This window comes from Arachis hypogaea, chromosome 1 (genome assembly GCF_003086295.3).
Source record: "Arachis hypogaea cultivar Tifrunner chromosome 1, arahy.Tifrunner.gnm2.J5K5, whole genome shotgun sequence".
In the NCBI taxonomy this organism is placed as follows: Eukaryota; Viridiplantae; Streptophyta; class Magnoliopsida; order Fabales; family Fabaceae; genus Arachis; species Arachis hypogaea.
This window is the reverse complement of record NC_092036.1, coordinates 70,374,297-70,389,682: the sequence shown is the minus strand read 5'-3', so window position 1 is coordinate 70,389,682 and position 15,386 is coordinate 70,374,297. Positions and strand designations below refer to the sequence as shown.

General features: G+C 38.3%; 1 non-coding gene across 1 annotated transcript; it reads right to left on the bottom strand.

Annotated features, from left to right (window-relative positions):
* Positions 1-1,625: 1,625 nt before the first annotated feature.
* LOC112713063 (small nucleolar RNA R71) lies at positions 1,626-1,732 on the bottom strand. Its single transcript, XR_003158073.1, has one exon. It is a non-coding gene; the product is annotated as a small nucleolar RNA R71 (small nucleolar RNA).
* Positions 1,733-15,386: the final 13,654 nt, after the last annotated feature.

The window sequence follows — 15,386 nt, the reverse complement described above, 5'->3', positions numbered from 1 at the left end:
TAAGTTTGGTGTCTTGCATGTTTTCTTTGCATCAAAAATTTTCAAAAATATGTTCTTGATGTGTATCATGATCTTCAAAGTGTTCTTGATGTTCATCTTGACATTCATAGTGTTCTTGCATACATCATGTGTTTTGATTTATAATTTTCATGTTGTGAGTCATTTTTTATGTTTTTCTCTCTCATAATTAAAAATTCAAAAATTAAAAAAAATATCTTTTCCTTTTTTCTCTCAAAATTTCTAAATTTGGGTTGACTTAGTCAAAAAATTTTTAAAATTAGTTGTTTCTTGTAAGTCAAGTCAAATTTTCAAATTTTTAAAATCTTATCTTTTCAAAACTTTTTCAAAAATTAAACCTTTTTCATTTTTCTTATTAATTTACGAAAATCCTTTAAAATATTTTTCAAAAATCTTTTTCTTAGTTTTATCTTTATTTTTGAAAATTATTAATATGATTGATTCAAAAATTTGAAGTTTGTTACTTTCTTGTTAAGAAAGGTTCAATCTTTAAATTCTAGAATCATATCTTTTAGTTTCTTGTTAGTCAAGTAATTAATTTTAATTTTAAAAATTAAATATTTTCCAACCATATCTTTTTAATCATATCTTTTTATCATATCTTTTTCAAAATTTTATCTTTTTCAAAAAAATTTGATTTCAAAATATCTTCTTATCTTCTTATCTTTTCAAATTTGACTTTTTGTTTATTTCTTATCTTTTTCAAAACCACCTAACAACTTTTCTCTCTCTAATTTTCAAAAATACCTCCCTCTTTTTCAAAAAATTCTTTTTAATTAACTAATTGTTTTAAATTTTAATTTTAATTTTGTTTCTTATCTTAATTTTCGAAAATCATTAACTTCTTTTCAAAATTATTTTCGAAAACTTCTGTCTCTTACCTTATTCTATTTATTTATTCATTTACTAACACTTCTCTTCATCTCAAATCAATGCCCCTATCCTCACCTTTGTGTTTGGATTATTCATTCTTCTTCACTCTTATTCCCTTTCTTCTTCTACTAACAATAAGGAACCTCTTTACTGTGACATAGAGGATTCCTCTTCCTTTTCTGTTCTCTTCTTTCTCATATGAGCAGGAATAAGGAAAAAGGCATTCTTGTTGAAGCTGATCCAGAACCTAAAAAGACTCTGAAGAGGAAACTAAGAGAAGCTAAATTACAACAATTCAGAGACAACCTTGCTGAAATTTTCGAACAAGAAAAGGATATGGCAGCGAACCTAACAACTATAATGCAAGAAGGATGCTTGGTGATTATACTGCACCTACTTCCAATTTTGATGGAAGAAGCATCTTAATTCCTGCCATTAGAGCAAACAATTTTGAGCTAAAACCTCAATTAGTTGCTCTAATATAACAGAATTGCAAGTTTCACGGACTTCCATCAGAAGATCCCTACCATTTCTTGACTAAGTTCTTGTAGATCTGTGAGACTGTTAATACTAATGGAGTAGATCCTGAAGTCTACAGGCTCATGCTTTTCCCTTTTGCTGTAAGAGACAGAGCTAGAACATGGTTGGACTCTCAACCTAAAGATAGCCTAGACTCCTAGGATAAGTTGGTCACGGCCTTCTTGGCTAAGTTCTTTTCTCCTCAAAAGCAGAGCAAGATTAGAGTGGATGTTCAGACCTTCAAACAAAAAGATGGTGAATCCCTCTATGAAGCTTGGGAAAGATACAAGCAGATGACCAAAAGATGTCTTTCTGACATGTTTTCAGAATGGACCATGATAGATATATTCTATTATGGTCTATCTGAGTTTTCTAAGATGTCACTAGACCATTCTGTAGGTGGATCCATTCACCTAAAGAAAACGCCTGCAGAAGCTCAAGAACTTATTGACATGGTTGCAAATAACCAGTTAATGTACACTTCTGAGAGGAATTCCGTGAATAATGGGACGCCTCAAAGGAAGGGAGTTCTTGAAATTGAGGCTCTAAATGCCATATTGGCTCAGAACAAAATGTTGACTCAGCAAGTCAACATGATTTCTCAAAGTTTGAATGGATGGCAAAATGCATCCAACAGTACTAAAGAGACATCTTCTGAAGTAGAAGCTTATGATCCTGAGAACCCTGCAATGCAGAGGTAAATTACATGGGTGAACCTTATGGAAACATCTATAATTCATTTTGGAGAAATCATCCAAATTTCTCATGGAAGGATCAACAAAAGCCTCAACAAGGCTTTAATAATGGTGGAAGAAATAGGCTCAGCAATATCAAGCCTTATCCATCATCTTCTCAGCAACAGACAGAGAATTCTGAGCAGAGCACCTCTAACTTGGCATATATAGTCTCTGATCTGTCTAAGGCCACTTTAAGCTTAATGAGTGAAAAAAGCTCCTCCATTAGAAATTTGGAGGCACAAGTGGGCCAGTTGAGTAAGAAAGTCACTGAAACTCCTCCTAGTACTCTCCCAAGTAATACTGAAGAGAATCCAAAAAGAGAGTGCAAGGCCATTGATATAATCAACATGGCCGAACCTAGAGAGGAAGGAGAGGACATGAATCCCAATGAGGAAGACCTCAAGGGACGTCTCTCAAGCAAGAAGGAGTTCCCTATTGAGGACCCAAAAGAATCTGAGGCTTATATAGAGACCATAGAGATTCCACTAAACCTCTTTCTTCCATTCATGAGCTCTGAGAACTATTATTCCTCTGAAGAGGATAAAGATGTAACTGGAGAGCAAGTTGCTCAATATCTTGGAGCCATCATGAAGCTGAATGCCAAGTTGTTTGGTAATGAGACTTGGGAAGGTGAACCTCCCTTGCTCATTAGTGAACTAGATACCTGGGTTCAGCAAACTCTACCTCAAAAGAGACAAGATCCTGGCAAATTCGTAATACCATGCACCATAGGCACCATGATCTTTGAAAAAGCTCTGTGTGACCTAGGGTCAGGTATAAATCTTATGCCACTCTCTGTAATGGAGAAGCTGGGGATCATTGAGGTACAACCTGCCATATTTTCATTACAATTGGCAGACAAGTCAGTAAGACAAGCTTATGGATTGGTAGAGGACGTGTTGGTAAAGGTTGAAGGCCTTTACATCCCTGCTGATTTCATAATCTTAGACACTAGGAAGAAGGAGGATGAATGCATCATCCTTGGAAGACCTTTCCTAGCCACAGCAAGAGCTGTGATAGATGTTAACAGAGGAGAATTAGTCCTTCAATTGAATGGGGACTACCTTGTGTTTAAGACTCAAGGGTGTTCTTCTATATACATGGAGAAGAAGCATGAAAAGCTTCTCTCAGTACAGAGTCAAACAAAGTCCCCACAATCAAGCTCAAAGTTTGGTGTTGAGAGGCCACAACCAAACTCTAAGTTTGGTGTTGAATCCCCACATCCAAACTCTAAGTTTGGTGTTGGGAGTCTACAACATTGACCTTATCACTTATGTGGCTCCGTGAGAGCCCACTGTCAAGCTATTGACATTAAATAAGTGCTTATTGGGAGGCAACCCAATTTTTATTTATCTAATTTTATTTTATTTTTATTATTCTTTTATGTTTTAGTAGGTTCATAATCATGTTGAGTCACGAAAAAAATACTAAAATTAAAAATAGAATCAAAAACAGGAGAAGAAAAATCACACCCTGGAGGAAAGACTTACTGGCGTTCAAACACCAGTAAAGAGCATATGGCTGGCGTTCAACGCTAGAACAGAGCATGGATCTGGCGTTGAACGCCAGAAACAAGCATCATCCTGGCGTTTGAACGCCAGGAATATACCCTGAGGAAAGCTGGCGCTGAACGCCAGAAACAAGCATGGAACTGGTGTTCAATGCCAGAAACATGCTGCAATTGGGCGTTGAACGCCCAAAATAAGCATCACTTTGGCGTTTAAACGCTAGAATTGTATGCAAAGGCATTTTACATGCCTAATTGGTGCAGGGATGTAAATCCTTGACACCTCATGATCTGTGGAGCACACAGGATCATCCCAGGATCTGTGGACCCCACAGGATCCCCACCTACCTCAATGATGAGCGGATAATTTATACACTTTTTGGCATTGTTTTTAGTATGTTTTTAGTATGATCTAGTTAGTTTTTAGTATATTTTTATTAGTTTTTAGTTAAAATTCACTTTTCTGGACTTTACTATGAGTTTGTGTGTTTTTCTGTGATTTCAGGTATTTTCTGGCTGAAATTGAGGGACCTGAGCAAAAATCTGATTCAGAGACTAAAAAGGACTGCAGATGTTGTTGGATTCTGACCTCCCTGCACTCGAAGTGGATTTTCTGGAGCTACAGAAGCCCAATTGGCGCGCTCTCAACGGCGTTGGAAAGTAGATATCCTGGGCTTTCCAGCAATATATGATAGTCCATACTTTGCCCAAGATTTGATGGCCCAAACCGGCGTTCAAGATCACCATCAGAATTCCCAGCGTTAAACGCCGGAACTGGCACAAGGATGGGAGTTAAACGCCCAAACTGGCACCAAAGCTGGCGTTTAACTCCAAGAAGAGTCTCTACATGAAAATGCTTCAATGCTCAGCCCAAGCACACACCAAGTGGGCCCAGAAGTGGATTTTAATGTCTTTTACTGATCTCTGTAAACCCTAAGCTACTAGTTTTGTATATATAGGACCTTTTACTATTGTATTTTCATCTGGGGATCATTGTTCGATCTTAGGATCATCTTTGGACGTCTAGTTCTTAGATCATTGGGAGGCTGGCCTCACGGCCATGCCTAGACCTTGTTCTTATGTATTTTCAACGGTGGAGTTTCTACACACCATAGATTAAGGTGTGGAGCTCTGCTGTACCTCGAGTATTAATGCAATTACTATTGTTCTTCTATTCAATTCCGCTTGTTCTTGTTCCAAGATATCACTTGTTCTTCAACTTGATGAATGTGATGATCCGTGACACTCATCATCATTCTCACCTATGAACGTGTGCCTGACAACCACCTCCGTTCTACCTTAGATTGGGTGGATATCTCTTGGATTCTTTAACCGGAATCTTCGTGGTATAAGCTAGAATTGATGGCGGCATTCAAGAGAATCCGGAAGGTCTAAACCTTGTCTGTGGTATTCTGAGTAGGATTCAATGATTGAATGACTGTGACGAGCTTCAAACTCCTGAGGGCTGGGTGTTAGTGACAGACGCAAAAGAATCGCTGGATTCTATTCCAACCTGATTGAGAACCGACAGATGGATAGCCGTGCCGTGACAGGGTGCGTTGAACATTTCCACTGAGAGGATGAGAGGTAGCCACTGACAACGGTGAAACCCTTGCATACAACTTGCCATGGAAAGGAGTAAGAAGGATTGGATGAAGACAGTAGGAAAGCAGAGAGACGGAAGGGACCAAGCATCTTCATACGCTTATCTAAAATTCCTACCAATGAATTACATAAGTATCTCTATCTTTATCTTTATGTTTTATTCATCATTCATAACCATTTGAGTTTGCCTGACTAATATTTACAAGGTGACCATAGCTTGCTTCATACCAACAATCTCTGTGGGATCGACCCTTACTCGCGTAAGGTTTATTACTTGGACGACCCAGTACACTTGCTGGTTAGTTGTGCGAAGTTGTGTTTATGCCATGGTATTGAACACCAAGTTTTTGGGTTCATCACCAAGGATTATTTGAGTTGTGAAAAGTATTGATCACAATTTCGTCCACCATTCAACTCACCTTCTTTCCTCTTCTTCACATTCATCCTCTCTTCCCCATAAACACTCTTCCGCAAAAACCCTTCACCAATCACCTCAATCTCTCTTTCCAATTACCCCCCTTCACCACTCACATCCTTCCACTCTTTCCCATAAACCCCACCTACCTTCAAAATTCAAAATCACTTTCCCACCCAACCCACCCAATATGGCCGAACCTTAACCCTTCTCCCTCCACTATAAATACCCCTCCATTCTTCTTCATTTTCACACAACACAACCCTCTCTTCTCCTCCTTGGCTGAAACACAACCTTCTCTCCCTCTCCTCCATATCTTCTTCTTCTTCATCTATTCTTTCTTCTCTTGCTCGAGGGCGAGCAATATTTTAAGTTTAGTATGGTAAAAGCATAGCTTTTTGTTTTTCCATAACCATTAATGGCACCTGAGGCTGGAGAAACCTCTAGAAAAGGGAAAGGGAAGACAAAAGTTTCCACCACCGAGTCATGGGAGATGGAGAGATTCATCTCCAAAGCCCATCAAGACCACTTCTATGATGTTGTGGCCAAGAAGAAAGTGATCCCTGAGGTCCCTTTCAAGCTCAAGAAAAATGAGTATCCGGAGATCCGACATGAGATCCAAAGACGAGGTTGGGAAGTTCTGACCAACCCCATTCAACAAGTAGGAATCTTAATGATTCAAGAGTTCTATGCTAATTCATGGATCACTAGGAACCATGATCAAAGTATCAACCCGAACCCAAAGAATTATCTTACAAGGGTTCGGGGGAAATACTTAGATTTAAGTCTGGAAAATGTGAGGTTGGCGTTCAACTTGCCTACAATGCAAGAAAATGCACGCCCCTACACTAGAAGGGTCAACTTTAATCAAAGGTTGGACCAAGTCCTTATGGACATATGTGTGGAAGGAGCTCAACGGAGAAGAGACTCCAAAGGCATGCCAGTTCAATTAAGAAGACTGGACCTCAAGCCTGTGGCTAGAGGATGGTTGGAGTTCATCCAACGCTCCATCATCCCCACTAGCAATCGATCTGAAGTTACTGTGGATCGGGCCATCACGATTCATAGCATCATGATTGGAGAGGAAGTAGAAGTTCATGAAGTCATCTCCCTTGAATTCTACAAAATAGCTGATAAGTCCTCCACCATGGCAAGGCTAGCTTTTCCTCATCTTATTTGCCATCTATGTTACTCAGCTGGAGTTATCATAGAAGGAGACATTCCCATTGAGGAGGATAAGCCCATCACTAAAAGAGGATGGAACAAACAAGAGAGCCCACTCATGGATCCGAAGAGACGCATGAGGAAGCTCATCACCAAGAAATCCCAGAGGTGCCTCAAGGGATGCACTTTCCTCCCAACAACTATTGGGAACAACTCAACACTTCTCTAGAAGATTTGAGTTACAATATGGATCAATTAAGGGTGGAACATCAAGAGCACTCCATCATTCTCCATGAAATTAGAGAAGATCAAAGAGCAATGAGGGAGGAGCAACAAATGCAAGGAAGAGACATAGAAGAGCTCAAGGACATTGGTTCTTCAAGAAGAAAGCGCCACCATCACTAAGGTGGACTCATTCCTTGTTCTTATTTTTTCTGTTTTTCAGTTTTTATGCTATATGTGTGTTATTGTTTTGTGTCTCTACCTCATGATCATTAGTATTGAGTAACTATGTCTTAAGGCTATAAATAATTCCATAAATCTTTCACCTCTCTTAAATGAAAAATGTTTCTAATTCAAAAGAACAAGATGTACATGAATTTCGAAATTATCCTTGAATTTAGTTTAATTATATTGATGTGGTGACAATACTTTTTATTTTCGAAATGAATGCTTGAACAGTGCATAATTTTGATCTTGTTGTTTATGAATGTTAAAATTGTTGGCTCTTGAAAGAATGATGAACAAAGAGAATGTTATTGACAATCTGAAAAATCATGAAATTGATTCTTGAAGCAAGAAAAAACAGTGAAAAAGCAAAAGCTTGCGAAAAAAAATGGCAAAAAAAATTAGAAAGAAAAAGAAAAAGCAAGCAGAAAAAGCCAATAGCCCTTAAAACCAAAAGGCAAGGGTAAAAAGGATCCAAGGCTTTGAGCATCAATGGATAGGAGGGCCCAAGGAAATAAAATCCAGGCCTAAGCGGCTAAATCAAGCTGTCCCTAACCATGTACTTGTGTCATGCAGGTCCAAGTGAAAAGCTTGAGACTGAGTGGTTAAAGTCGTGATCCAAAGCAAAAAGAGTGTGCTTAAGAACTCTGGACACCTCTAACTGGGGACTTTAGCAAAGCTGAGTCACAATCTGAAAAGGTTCACCCAGGTATATGTCTGTGGCATTTATGTATCTGGTGGTAATACTGGAAAACAAAGTGCTTAGGGCCACGGCCAAGACTCATAAAAGTAGCTGTGTTCAAGAATCAACATACTTAACTAGGAGAATCAATAACACTATCTGAAATTCTAAGCTCCTATAGATGCCAATCATTCTAAACTTCAAAGGAAAAAGTGAGATGCCAAAACTGTTCAGAGGCAAAAAGCTACAAGTCCCGCTCATCTAATTAGGACTAATATTCATTTATATTCTGGAATTTATAGTATATTCTCTTCTTTTTATCCTAATTGATTTTTAGTTGCTTGGGGACAAACAACAATTTAAGTTTGGTGTTGTGATGAGCGGATAATTTATACGCTTTTTGGCATTATTTTTAGATAGTTTTTAGTATAATCTAGCTACTTTTAGGGATGTTTTCATTAGTTTTTATGCTAAATTCACATTTTTGGACTTTACTATGAGTTTGTGTATTTTTCTGTGAGTTCAGGTATTTTCTGGCTGAAATTGAGGGAGCTGAGCAAAACTCTGATAAAAAGGCTGACAAAGGACTGTTGATGCTGTTAGATTCTGACCTCCTTGAACTCGAAATGAATTTTCTGGAGCTACAGAACTCTAAATGGCGCGCTCTTAATGGCGTTGGAAAGTAGACATCCAGAGCTTTCCAGCAATATATAATAGTCCATACTTTATTCGGGATTAGATGACGCAAACTGGCGCTCAACGCCAGTTCCATGTTGCATTCTAGAGTCAAAGGCCAGAAACACGTCACGAACCAGAGTTGAACGCCGAAAAAATGTTACAACTTGGCGTTCAACTCCAAGAGAAGCCTCTGCACGTGTAAAGTTCAAGCTCAGCCCAAGCACACACCAAGTGGGCCCCGAAAGTGGATTTCTGCATCAATTACTTACTTTTGTAAACCCTAGTGGCTAATTTAGTATAAATAGAACTTTTTACTAGTGTATTAGAAGTCTTTTGACCGATCCTGGATCTAGGATTGTATTTTTGATCCTGTGATCACGTTTTGGGGGCTAACCATTCGGCCATGCCTGAACCTTCATCACTTATGTATTTTCAACGGTGGAGTTTCTACACACCATAGATTAAGGGTGTGGAGCTTTGCTGTACCTTGAGTTTTAATGCAATTACTACTATCTTTTATTCAATTTCAATCTTATTTCTGTTCTAAGATACTACTTGTACTTCAACCTGATGGATGTGATGATCCGTGACACTCATCATCATCCGTCCCTGTGAACGCGTGCCTAACAACCACTTCCGTTCTACAAGCGAAAGCTAGAGTGTGTATCTCATGGATTCCTGATGCACGATGTATGGTTGCCCTTGCCTGACAACTGAGCCTTCCATTCTGTGAGATCAGAGTCTTCGTGGTATAAGCTAGAATTGATGGCAGCATTCATGAGAATCCGAAAAGTCTAAACCTTGTCTGTGGTATTCCGAGTAGGATTCCGGGATTAAATGACTGTGACGAGCTTCAAACTCACGATTGTTGGGCGTGATGACAAATGCAAAAGAATCAAGGGATTCTATTCCGACATGATCGAGAATTGACAGATGATTAGCCGTGCCGTGATAGAGCATTTGGACCTTTTTCACTGAGAGGATGGGATGTAGCCATTGACAACGGTGATACCCTACATACAGCTTGCCATGGAAAGGAGTAAGAAGGATTGGATGAAGGCAGTAGGAAAGCAGAGATTTAGAAGGAGCACAGCATCTTTATACGCCTATCTGAAATTCCCATCGATGATCTACATAAGTATTTTTATCTTTATTTTCTGTTTATATACTAATATTATTCGAAAACTCTATCACCATTTATTATCCGCCTGACTGAGATTTACAAGATGACCATAGCTTGCTTCATACCAACAATCTCTGTGGGATCAACCCTTACTCACGTAAGGTTTATTACTTGGACGACCCAGTACACTTGCTGGTTAGTTGAGCGAAGTTGTGAAATTATGTTTAGACTATGCTATTGAGCACCAAGTTTTTGGCGCCGTTACCGGGGAATCAATTTCGAACAACAATTTAAGTGTGAATCACAATTTCGTCCACCACTGCGTATGCAGACGTTTGGACACATGTCCACCATAGACAATTGTATATTATTTTGAAGCCTCGGATGTTAGTTTTCTAATGCCACTCAAACCGCCTCTTGTTAGTTTTCAAATCCTTCACTTCTCCATGAATTCTCTACTTTTGCATGCTTTTCCTTCATCCTTCCAAGCCATTCTTGACTTCTAAAAGTTCAATCATTTAAACAAACACATCAAGGTATTGAATAAAATAGTAGTAAAATTAAATTAGCAATTTTAAGCACAAAAAGCATGGTTTCATCACTAAGCACAATTAGAAGAAATTCATAAAACTATGCTATTTCAATGAATAAATGCAAGAGAAGTCAATAAAATCCACCCAATTAAAGCAAATAAATACCATGAAATGTGGATTTATCACATCCCTACACTTAAACAATAGCATGTCCTCATGCTAAACTCAAGAAGGATAAGACTAAGGGATGCAACACTTATTCAAAATAAACTATCTATATGCAATCTACCTAAATGCATGAAACTATTCGTTCAAAATAAATCAATTTCTAAGAATACATGTATAAAGTTAAGGGCTAAAGCAATCACAACCAAGTCGAATCCAACAATTGATTAGAGTTCAAGAAAAGAATTTATAAACTTGCAAGATAAGAAATAATAATTAGTGGTAGCATAGAATTGGGCAATCAAACCCCTTATAGGATGTGTATATGCTCTAATCGCTCAAGTGTATAGTGTTGATTCACTAAATTCTCCTCTAATCATGCTTTCTAAGATTTGTTTTTATCTAATAATCAACAATTATTCAATGCATGCATACAAATATCATGAGGACTTATCCAAAAGTTGTAATGGGGATAGGGTCAAGGTAAAATTATATATGGTCAAGTGAGCTTGAAATTTGAATCTTTGATTAACTTAAGCTCTCAGCTAACTGACGATCGGATTCTTGCGTGGTCTAGAATTTCACAATTAAAGTCTCGTTGAAAGTATAGCTTCTAAACCAACAAAAAATCTTTTCGTACAAAAGTTTTGGTTGTCACTTGATAAACCACTATTTTATGGTTTATCTTGTGCTTAATTGAGTGGATTTTATCAATCTTTCAAACACTTATTCATACTAATTGCATGAGTTTACGTTTTCCTTCCTGATTTTGTGCTATGATTGAAAATATGCTTCTTTGGACCTTAAAACTGCTATGTTTAATCCTCAATTATTACCATTCAATGCCGTGATATGTGTGTTAAGTGATTTCAGAGATTATAGGGCAGGAATGGCTCAGAGGATGGAAAGGAAGCATGCAAAACTGGAAGAAATACAAGAAACTAAAGGAACTGCTAAAGCTGTCTAGCCTGACCTCTTGGTACTAAATCGACCATAACTTGAGCTACAGAGGTCCAAATGACACGGTTCCACTTGCATTGGAAAGTTAACATCTGGGGCTTCAAAACAATCTATAATTTGTCATAGCTGCTCCGAAGTTAGGCGATGCGAATGTGTAGATGATGCGCATGCGTCGCATCTGCGAATTTCAATCCACGCAAACGTGTGGACGACGCTTCCGCGTCACTTTTCCACGACCTGTACGAACCAGATTTCACAATCAGCGAATTCTGGGCTGTTTTTGACCCATTTTTCGGCCCATAAAACATACATTAGAGGCTATAAAGTGAGGGAATGCATCAATTCAGAGAGACGATTCATAATTCACTTTTCATAATTTAGATGTAGTTTTTAGAGAGAGGTGTTCTGTCCTCTCTCTTAGGATTTAGGATTAGGATTCCTCTTAAAGGAATTAGGATTTATTCTTCTTAATTTTCAGGTTCAATGTTCCTTTTATTTATTTTCTCAATTTAACTTATGAACTTTTCCCATGTTGGATGTGATTTCTTTTATTAATAATTGAGGTATTTAAGACATATGATTTTTATTTAGTTTCTTATATTCTTGGCTTTAGTTGATTAATTGGTGACTCTTGAGTTATCAAACTCATCGTGATTTATAATTATATCTTTGCTGATTGATTTAGATTCCTATAACTCTAGTCTTTCCTCAGGAGTTTACTAGGACTTTAGGTGTTAAATTGATTTGTCCACTTGACTTACCTTCATAGTTAGAGGTTGACTTTGTGGGAGCAAAAATATAATTCTTATCACCATTGATAAGGATAACTAGGATAGGACTTCCAGTTTTCATACATTGCCAAGAGTTTTTCTTTGCTATTGATTTAATTCCCTGTAATTTATTTCTCTTGTTCAAACCTTTTTAAAACCCAAAAATACTGTTTTCCATAACCAATAATAAATCATACTTCCCCGCAATTCCTTGAGAAGACAACCCGAGGTTTGAATACTTCGGTTTATAAATTTTATTGGGTTTGTTACTTGTGACAACCAAATGTTTGTACGAAAGGATTTTCTGTTGGTTTAGAAGCTATACTTACAACGCGATCATATTGTTATATTTCTTTACCGAAAGGAAATCCGATCGTCAAAATGGTGCCGTTGCCGAGGAATTGCAAACGTCTGCCTTATTATTGGTTATTGTAAGTATTTTTAAAATTTTTTTAATCTTATCTTATCTTAGTTTTAAATTTCAAAAATCAATTTTTTTTCAAAAATTATATCTTTTTCAAATTCTTATCTTATCTTTTTCCAAAAATCATATTTTTTTCAAAATCTTATCTTATCTTTTTTCTCAAAATCAAATCTTTTTCAAAATCTTATCTTATCTTTTTTTTCAAAAATCATATCTTTTTCAAAATATTTTCTTTTTGTTAGTTTTTGTTTTTATTTTCTCTTACTACTATGAACTCTCACCACTTTGGCTATGAGTCTGGTTATAATTATGTTGCAGGTAGAGGAGATTACAATGAAAACATGCATCAAGGTTGGGACAATCAGAGATGGGAAGAGCCACAAGGATTTGATCAACCCTCATGGCAACAACCACCTCCATATGCCTACGAACCCCCTCTTCAACATCATTTTAGACCACCATACTCACAAGCTCCTTACTACTAAATAACCTTATATAATCCTAAACCATATCCACCATACCAACCACCTTATGAGCCAAATGAACCATACACAGAACCACCCCTATTTCAACAAAATTACTCTCATAAGCCACCACCTCAATATTCACCATCTCCATGCCATTATCAAGATGAACCACCTTCCTACCATGAACCCTTTCTCCAAAATAATGCACCCTCCTATCCACCCCAAACTTCTATGGAGAACACACTTACCTCTCTCATTGGTCTCACCTCTGAACTCCAAAATCTCATATCCCGCATGGACCAACACTCTACCTTGAATACTCAACCCTCAAGCTCCAGTACACTTCCTTTTTAACCACATAATGATCCACCTATCCCATCCCCACCATCCATGGAAGAGCACCCACATCCATCAATTCAAGAACAACATGATCTCCATGCTGCTATTAACATAAAACAAGAGAGAAAGGATCATCTTCGCGAATCCATACTTCATAAGGAGCTAGAGGAGGCACTAAAGGTGAAGGTAGAAGAGACCTTTACAGATAAAGGAGTAGTTGAAGGAAGTTGTCATAGAAAAGAAACCATCAAGGAGGATTACGATTTTATACTTAAACAACTGGATTAAGTGATAAATTGATTACCTTCCCAATGTTCGGACATTCAAGGAACCCCCATGGCTTCATGTGGAGAATCTACTGAAGAACATGGCATGAAGGAGAAGTTAAAAACTCCGGTGGACAGTGAGCAACACGATTATGTATTGGAACAATTGGAAGAAGCTATGCCTGCCATTGAAGAGGAATAAGTAGTTGAAGACTTAGGAGATGCTGAACCTCCATGGGAAAGTCAAGTTATAGAGCCTCCTTCAAAGACGTTTGAAACTGATGTTGAGGAGGGTGCACAACCTCCAAGGCATCTCATTTTGAAGACTTTGAAAGGGATGATCAAGAGATGGAATTGATCATTGATAAATTCTTATCTACATTTGAATCCTCTCCCATTGGACTTGACATGGAGATGAAAGAAGAAGGAGCACCACCTCCCATGCCCTTGGTGAACAATGAAGAAGAGATTGAATTGGAAGAAATCTACCAAGAGGAAGAGGTTGATATTAAAGAAGATTGCAAAGAGGTGGAAGTTGTCAAAGAAGAGCACAAGGGAGTGGAGCCTGCAAGTGGGTAAAATTCGCTTCCTTAACCTTTACTTTCTCACTTGAATATGGGCTTCTAGAGACGGATGGCCAACTTAGAGTTCTTTGTGGCATTAAGAGCAAGAAGAAGATGGTTAGTAGTTGGAGTTATCAAGCAAGGTTCAACATGGTTGTATGCTCCAAGTTGAATTGCAAGGTTTGGTGTAAAGCTCAATTGAATGGGTCTTGGAAGTTGTTTGGAAACTGTAGTGAGAATTTCAATTGCGTGCCACCCGGATGGAATCATGATGATCTACACAAAGATGGGTGCAAAAGCAAGGTTTGTGACCCCGGAATTCATTCCAACAATCAACACTCGTGGGGCCTTATCACTTGCTTCCACTTGCTTGAAGGTGTTATGCGGCTAATCTGGGACCCCGGAGGTTACTGGAAGTACAAACATTGGTGGGGATTCCTGGATCAGTACAAGCATAAGCCACCATAACCGGGATCTCACCAAATGTCCAACTTAAGGACTTTAACTAAAAGTGCTAGGTGGGAGACAACCCACCGTGGTATGATCGTTCCATTTTCAATTTTATTTAGTTTTGTTTGTTTTTGAGTTTTATTTTATTTTATTGAACCTGGAATTATTTATAACATTTGCATCAGCATCTGCATACTGTATTCTGCATTTTGCATAAAAAAATTGCACGCGACGCGACAACGTTGTCGACGCGTCCGCGTCACCAGTGCATTGAGAAGAAAAGAAAATTGAATAGAGAGTCACACAAAAGTGTGGCTGGAGGCATGCCTTTGGCACAAATTGATCCACGCGACCGCGTCGCTGACGTATCTGCGTCATGTGCGAAATAGCCTTCCCACCTGTCCGCGTCACCCACGCGAATGCGTGGCCCTGTAAAATTGACATAACAAGGTGTATGGCAGAAAGTTATGATGGAGTGGGGCTGGAACGATGCTAGAAGCACAAGCTTTACCACACAAACGCGTGCCCCACGTGTCCGCGTCGTTTTGCAAATATGGCCATTCACGCGATCGCGTGACCCACGCGACTGCGTCCACCAGATTTTTGGCAAAATGCATTTAAAACAGAGAGTTGCACGAACGCGAGGCTACACTCGCGCCAATCGTACAAATCAGGCTAAGC